Source organism: Haemaphysalis longicornis, unplaced genomic scaffold (genome assembly GCF_048455015.1).
Source record: "Haemaphysalis longicornis isolate Haplotype H1 unplaced genomic scaffold, Haemaphysalis longicornis Haplotype H1 scaffold_11, whole genome shotgun sequence".
Lineage (NCBI taxonomy): Eukaryota > Metazoa > Arthropoda > Arachnida > Ixodida > Ixodidae > Haemaphysalis > Haemaphysalis longicornis.
In genome coordinates, this window is record NW_027526214.1 from 74,821,364 (window position 1) to 74,829,622 (window position 8,259).

At 48.7% G+C, this 8,259-nt stretch overlaps 1 non-coding gene across 1 annotated transcript; it reads left to right on the forward strand.

The window, feature by feature from the left end:
- Positions 1-1,663: 1,663 nt before the first annotated feature.
- Trnak-uuu (transfer RNA lysine (anticodon UUU)) lies at positions 1,664-1,735 on the forward strand. The gene has a single exon. It is a non-coding gene; the product is annotated as a tRNA-Lys (tRNA).
- The last annotated feature ends 6,524 nt before the right edge of the window (positions 1,736-8,259 follow it).

Genomic DNA, 8,259 nt, shown 5'->3' on the forward strand with positions numbered 1-8,259 from the left:
TCGGTTCTGGCAGCCTTGATGCCTAGGTAGCATAAGAGGGCTTCCCGCCAGTAACCCGCTCATGACAGGCTGTAGACGTTCGAGTCACGCCCCGGGGGTTGAAAAGAAGGTCCCCTTCTCCCCGTGTAGTGAGAGTAGCGCTCGCCACCACCCTCAAGCGTCAGATACACTTCTAGTTAATATAAATAGCCCAAAAAGTGAAGGAGAACACAGTCGCCCAGATAGCCGAATTGTTAAGGCATTCGACGTGTAATCGAAAGGCGTGGGTTTGGTCCCCACTCTGGGCGCGTGTTTTTCTTTCTTTCTTTCTTCTGTATAATTAAAAAAAAATGTTTACTTAATTAAGTGTAGTGAAAAAGAAAAGAGCCTAACCACACCCCTGTGCCTCCTTTGGCGTTGTAGACTGCTGACCTACCTTTCTGTATTTCCTCAAATAGCCCCTGATTTCCTTACTATATTATTCTGCGAAAGCCTACCGAGGGTCTCGCTTCTGGCTGCCTTGATGCCTAGGTAGCATAAGAGGGCTTCCCGCCAGTAACCCGCTCATGACAGGCTGTAGACGTTCGAGTCACGCCCCGGGGGTTGAAAAGAAGGTCCCCTTCTCCCCGTGTAGTCAGAGTGGCGCTGGCCACCACCCTCAAGCGTCAGATACACTTCTAGTTAATATAAATAGCCCAGAAAATGAAGGAGAACACAGTCGCCCAGATAGCCGAATTGGTAAGGCATTCGACATGTAATCAAAAGGCGTGGGTTCGGCCCCACTCTGGGCGCGTGTTTTTCTTTCTTTCTTTCTTCTGTATAATAAAAAAAATGTTTACCTAATTAACTGTAGTGAAAAAGAAAAGAGCCTAACCACACCCCTGTGCCTCCTTTGGCGTTGTAGACTGCTGACCTAAATTTCTGTATTTCCTCAACTAGCCCCTCATTTCCTTACTATATTATTCTGCAAAAGCAGAGCGAGGGTCTCGGTTCTGGCAGCCTTGATGCCTAGGTAGCATAAGACGGCTTCCCACCAGTAACCCGCTCATGACAGGCTGTAGACGTTCCAGTCACGCCCCGGGGGTTGAAAAGAAGGTCCCCTTCTCCCCGTGTAGTCGGAGTGGCGCTGGCCACCACCCTCAAGCGTCAGATACACTTCTAGTTAATATAAATAGCCCAGAAAGTGAAGGAGAACACAGTCGCCCAGATAGCCGAAATGGTAAGCCATTCAACATGTAATCGAAAGGCGTGGGTTCGGTCCCCACTCTGGGCGAGTGTTTTTCTTTCTTTCTTTCTTCTGTATAATTAAAAAAAATGTTTACCTAATTAACTGTAGTGAAAAAGAAAAGAGCCTAACCACACCCCTGTGCCTCCTTTGGCGTTGTAGACTGCTGACCTAAATTTCTGTATTTCCTCAACTAGCCCCTCATTTCCTTACTATATTATTCTGCGAAAGCCGAGCGAGGGTCTCGGTTCTGGCAGCCTTGATGCCTAGGTTGCATAAGAGGGCTTCCCGCCAGTAATCCGCTCATGACAGGCTGTAGACGTTCGAGTCACGCCCCGGGGGTTGAAAAGAAGGTCCCCTTCTCCCCGTGTAGTCAGAGTGGCGCTGGCCACCACCCTCAAGCGTCAGATACACTTCTAGTTAATATAAATAGCCCAGAAAGTGAAGGAGAACACAGTCGCCCAGATAGCCGAATTGGTAAGGCATTCGACATTTAATCGAAAGGCGTGGGTTCGGTCCCCACTCTGGGTGTGTGTTTTTCTTTCTTTCTTTCTTCTGTATAATTAAAAAAATGTTTACCTAATTAACTGTAGTGAAAAAGAAAAGAGCCTAACCACATCCCTGTGCCTCCTTTGACGTTGTAGACTGCTGACATACCTTTCTGTATTTCCTCAACGAGCCCCTCATTTCCTTACTATATTACTCTGCGAAAGCCTAGCGAGGGTCTCGGTTCTGGCAGCCTTGATGCCTAGGTAGCATAAGAGGGCTTCCCGCCAGTAACCCGCTCATGACAGGCTGTAGACGTTCGAGTAACGCCTCCGGGGTTGAAAAGAAGGTCCCCTTCTCCCCGTGTAGTCAGAGTGGTGCTGGCCACAACCCTCAAGCGTCAGATACACTTCTAGTTAACATAAATAGCCCAGAAAGTGAAGGAGAACACAGCCGCCCACATAGCCGAATTGGTAAGGCATTCGACATGTAATCGAAAGGCGTGGGTTCGGTCCCCACTCTGGGCGTGTGTTTTTCTTTCTGTCTTCTGTATAAATAAAAAAAATGTTTACTTAATTAACTGTAGTGAAAAAGAAAAGAGCCTAACCACACCCCTGTGCCTCCTTTGGCGTTGTAGACTGCTGTCCTACCTTTCTGGATTTCCTCAACGAGCCCCTCATTTCCTTACTATATTATTCTGCGAAAGCCGAGCGAGGGTCTCGGTTCTGGCAGCCTTGAAGCCTAGGTAGCATAAGAGGGCTTCCCGCCAGTAACCCGCTCATGACAGGCTGTAGACGTTCGAGTCACGCCCCGGGGGTTGAAAAGAAGGTCCCCTTCTCCCCGTGTAGTCAGAGTGGCGCTGGCCACTACCCTCAAGCGTCAGATACACTTCTAGTTAATATGAATAGTCCAGAAAGTGAAGGAGAACACAGTCGCCCAGATAGCCGAATTGGTAAGGCATTCGACATGTAATCGAAAGGCGTGGGTTGGGTCCCCACTCTGGGCGCATGTTTTTCTTTCTTTCTTTCTTCTGTATAATTAAAAAAAATGTTTACCTAATTAACTGTAGTGAAAAAGAAAAGAGCCTAACCACACCCCTGTGCCTCCTTTGGCGTTGTAGACTGCTGACCTAAATTTCTGTATTTCCTCAACGAGCCCCTCATTTCCTTACTATATTATTCTGCGAAAGCCTAGCGAGGGTCTCGGTTCTGGCAGCCTTGATGCCTAGGTAGCATAAGAGGGCTTCCCGCAAGTAACCCGCTCATGACAGGCTGTAGACGTTCGAGTCACGCCCCGGGGGTTGAAAAGAAGGTCCCCTTCTCCCCGTGTAGTCAGAGTGGCGCTGGCCACAACCCTCAAGCGTCAGATACACCTCTAGTAATATAAATAGCCCAGAAAGTGAAGGAGAACACAGTCGCCCAGATAGCCGAATTGGTAAGGCATTCGACTTGTAATCGAAAAGCGTGGGCTCGGTCCCCACTCTGGGCGCGTGTTTTTCTATCTTTTTTTCTTCTGTATAATTAAAAAAAATGTTTACCTAATTAACTGTAGTGAAAAAGAAAAGAGCCTAACCACACCCCTGTGCCTCCTTTGGCGTTGTATAACTGCTGACCTACCTTTCTGTATTTCCTCAACGAGCCCCTCATTTCCTTACTATATAATTCTGCGAAAGCCTAGCGAGGGTCTCGGTTCTGGCAGCCTTGATGCCTACGTAGCATAAGAGGGCTTCCCGCCAGTAACCCGCTCATGACAGGCTGTAGACGTTCGAGTAAAGCCCCGAAGGTTGAAAAGAAGGTCCCCTTCTCCCCGTGTAGTCAGAGTGGTGCTGGCCACAACCCTCAACCGTCAGATACACTTCTAGTAATATAAATAGCCCAAAAAGTGAAGGAGAACACAGTCGCCCAGATAGCCGAATTGGTAAGGCATTCGACATGTAATCGAAAGGCGTGGGTTCGGTACCCACTCTGGGCGCGTGTTTTTCTTTCTTTCTTTCTTCTGTATATATAAAAAAAATGTTTACCTAATTAACTGTAGTGAAAAAGAAAAGAGCCTAACCACACCCCTGTGCCTCCTTCGGCGTTGTAGACTGCTGTCCTACCTTTCTGTATTTCCTCAGCGAGCCCCTCATTTCCTTACTATATTATTCTGCGAAAGCCAAGCGAGGGTCTCGGTTCTGGCAGCCTTGATGCCTAGGTAGCATAAGAGGGCTTCCCGCCAGTAACCCGCTCATGACAGGCTGTAGACGTTCGAGTCACACCCCGGGGGTTGAAAAGAAGGTCCCCTTCTCCCCGTGTAGTGAGAGTAGCGCTCGCCACCACCCTCAAGCGTCAGATACACTTCTAGGTAATATAAATAGCCCAAAAAGTGAAGGAGAACACAGTCGCCCAGATAGCCGAATTGTTAAGGCATTCGACGTGTAATCGAAAGGCGTGGGTTTGGTCCCCACTCTGGGCGCGTTTTTCTTTCTTTCTTTCTTCTGTATAATTAAAAAAAAATGTTTACTTAATTAACTGTAGTGAAAAAGAAAAGAGCCTAACCACACCCCCGTGCCTCCTTTGGCGTTGTAGACTGCTGACATACCTTTCTGTATTTCCTCAACGAGCCCCTCATTTCCTTACTATATTATTCTGCGAAAGCCTAGCGAGGGTCTCGGTTCTGGCAGCCTTGATGCCTAGGTAGCATAAGAGGGCTTCCCGCCAGTAACCCGCTCATGACAGGCTGTAGACGTTCGAGTAACGCCTCGGGGGTTGAAAAGAAGGTCCCCTTCTCCCCGTGTAGTCAGAGTGGTGCTGGCCACAACCCTCAACCGTCAGATACACTTCTAGTAATATAAATAGCCCAGAAAGTGAAGGAGAACACAGTCGCTAAGATAGCCGAATTGGTAAGGCATTTGACATGTAATCGAAAGGCGTGGGTTCAGTCCCCACTGTGGGCGCGTCTTTTTCTTTCTTTCTTTCTTCTGTATATATAAAAAAAAATTCCCCCGCATTTCCCCGAGGGGGAGAATGTGAAAGTGCGAATGCACGGTTGTCGGCCCGCTTGCGGCGCTTGCGCTCGGCCCCCGCAGCCCACCGCCTTCTCTTCCATCTCTTCCATCGGGTTTGTAGTATCACGTGTACACCACGCAGTTATCAAGCCGCTATAACGCCGCTATAACGCCGCTGAGTCGCCAACGCACGCCGCTGACGACGTAGTTTGAATGCGTTAAAGATATAAGGCGCGTTACTCACTCTGATATCAGCGTGGCTTCCGTGGCTTAGTCGGTAGCGCGTCGCGCTGCGGCCGCAAAGTCCTCGGATCGAAACCTGGCGCCGGATGCTGTTTCTTTTTTAAATGTAGAGGAGCACTGCGGACGCCAACGCCGCCGACGCCGCCGCCGCCGCCGGCGGTGGATGGTTTGGGGTCGCTTATAAAGAGCATTCGCTCTTAAAATGTTTACTTAATTAACTGTAGGGAAAAAGAAAAGAGCCTAACCACACCCCTGTGCCTCCTTTGGCGTTGTAGACTGCTGACCTACCTTTCTGTATTTCCTTAACGAGCCCCTAATTTCCTTACTATATTATTCTGCGAAAGCCCAGCGAGGGTCTCGGTTCTGGCAGCCTTGATGCCTAGGTAGCATAAGAGGGCTTCCCGCCAGTAACCCGCTCATGACAGGCTGTAGACGTTCGAGTCACGCCCCGAAGGTTGAAAAAAAGGACCCCTTCTCCCCGTGTAGTCAGAGTGGCTCTAGCCACCACCCTCAAGCGTCAGATACACTTCTAGTTAACATAAATAGCCCAGAAAGTGAAGGAGAACACAGCCGCCCAGATAGCCGAATTGGTAAGGCATTCGACATGTAATCGAAAGGCGTGGGTTCGGTCCCCACTCTGGGCGTGTGTTTTTCTTTCTTTCTTCTGTATAAATAAAAAAATGTTTACTTAATTAACTGTAGTGAAAAAGAAAAGAGCCTAACCACACCCCTGTGCCTCCTTTGGCGTTGTAGACTGCTGTCCTACCTTTCTGTATTTCCCCAACGAGCCCCTCATTTCCTTACTATATTATTCTGCGAAAGCCGAGCGAGGGTCTCGGTTCTGGCAGCCTTGAAGCCTAGGTAGCATAAGAGGGCTTCCCGCCAGTCCCCCACTTATGACCGGCTGTAGATGTTCGAGTCACGCCCCGGGGGTTGAAAAGAAGGTCCCCTTCTCCCCGTGTAGTCAGAGTGGCGCTGGCCACAACCCTCAAGCGTCAGATACACTTCTAGTAATATAAATAGCCGAGAAAGTGAAGGAGAACCCAGTCGCCCAGATAGCCGAATTGGTAAGGCATTCGACATGTAATCGAAAGGCGTGGGTTCGGTCCCCACTCTGGGCGCGTGTTTTTCTTTCTTTCTTCTGTATATATAAAAATGTTTACCTAATTAACTGTAGTGAAAAAGAAAAGAGCCTAACCACACCCCTGTGCCTCCTTTGGCGTTGTAGACTGCTGACCTACCTTTCTGTATTTCCTCAACTAGCCCCTCATTTCCTTACTATATTATTCTGCAAAAGCCGAGCGAGGGTCTCGGTTCTGGCAGCCTTGATGCCTAGGTAGCATAAGAGGGCTTCCCGCCAGTAACCCGCTCATGACAGGCTGTAGACGTTCGAGTAACGCCTCGGGGGTTGAAAAGAAGGTCCCCTTCTCCCCGTGTAGTCAGAGTGGCGCTGGCCACCACCCTCAAGCGTCAGATACACTTCTAGTTAATATAAATAGCCCCGAAAGTGAAGGAGAACACAGTCGCCCAGATAGCCGAAATGGTAAGGCATTCGACATGTAATCGAAAGGCGTGGGTTCAGTCCCCACTCTGGGCGAGTGTTTTTCTTTCTTTCTTTCTTCTGTATAATTAAAAAAAATGTTTACCTAATTAACTGTAGTGAAAAAGAAAAGAGCCTAACCACACCCCTGTGCCTCCTTTGGCGTTGTAGACTGCTGACCTAAATTTCTGTATTTCCTCAACTAGCCCCTCATTTCCTTACTATAATATTCTGCGAATGCCGAGCGAGGGTCTCGGTTCTGGCAGCCTTGACGCCTAGGTAGCATAAGAGGGCTTCCCGCCAGTAATCCGCTCATGACAGGCTGTAGACGTTCGAGTCACGCCCCGGGGGTTGAAAAGAAGGTCCCCTTCTCCCCGTGTAGTCAGAGTGGCGCTGGCCACCACCCTCAAGCGTCAGATACACTTCTAGTTAATATCAATAGCCCAGAAAGTGAAGGAGAACACAGTCGCCCAGATAGCCGAATTGGAAAGGCATTCGACATGTAATCGAAAGGCGTGGGTTCGGTCCCCACTCTGGGTGCGTGTTTTTCTTTCTTTCTTTCTTCTGTATAATTAAAAAAAATGTTTACCTAATTAACTGTAGTGAAAAAGAAAAGAGCCTAACCACACCCCTGTGCCTCCTTTGGCGTTGTAGACTGCTGACATACCTTTCTGTATTTCCTCAACGAGCCCCTCATTTCCTTACTATATTATTCTGCGAAAGCCTAGCGAGGGTCTCGGTTCTGGCAGCCTTGATGCCTTGGTAGCATAAGAGGGCTTCCCGCCAGTAACCCGCTTATGACAGGCTGTAGACGTTCGAGTGACGCCTCGGGGGTTGAAAAGAAGGTCCCCTTCTCCCCGTGTAGTCAGAGTGGTGCTGGCCACAACCCTCAATCGTCAGATACACTTCTAGTAATATAAATAGCCCAGAAAGTGAAGGAGAACACAGTCGCTCAGATAGCCGAATTGGTAAGGCATTCGACATGTAATCGAAAGGCGTGGGTTCGGTCCCCACTCTGGGCGCGTGTTTTTCTTTCTTTCTTTCTTCTGTATATATAAAAAATGTTTACCTAATTAACTGTAGTGAAAAAGAAAAGAGCCTAACCACACCCCTGTGCCTCCTTTGGCGTTGTAGACTGCTGACCTACCTTTCTGTATTTCCTCAACAAGCCCGTCATTTCCTTACTATAATATTCTGCAAAAGCCGAGCGAGGGTCTCGGTTCTGGCAGCCTTGATGCCTAGGTATCATAAGACGGCTTCCCACCAGTAACCCGCTCATGACAGGCTGTAGACGTTCGAGTCACGCCCCGGGGGTTGAAAAGAAGGTCCCCTTCTCCCCGTGTAGTCAGAGTGGCGCTGGCCACCACCCTCAAGCGTCAGATACACTTCTAGTTAATATAAATAGCCCAGAAAGTGAAGGAGAACACAGTCGCTCAGATAGCCGAATTGGTAAGGCATTTGACATGTAATCGAAAGGCGTGGGTTCGGTCCCCACTGTGGGCGCGTGTTTTTCTTTCTTTCTTTCTTCTGTATATATAAAAAAATGTTTAATTAATTAACTGTAGTGAAAAAGAAAAGAGCCTAACCACACCCCTGTGCCTCCTTTGGTGTTGTAGACTGCTGTCCTACCTTTCTGTATTTCCCCAACGAGCCCCTCATTTCCTTACTATATTATTCTGCGAAAGCCGAGCGAGGGTCTCGGTTCTGGCAGCCTTGAAGCCTAGGTAGCATAAGAGGGCTTCCCGCCAGTAACCCACTTATGACAGGCTGTAGATGTTCGAGTCACGCCCCGGGGGTTGA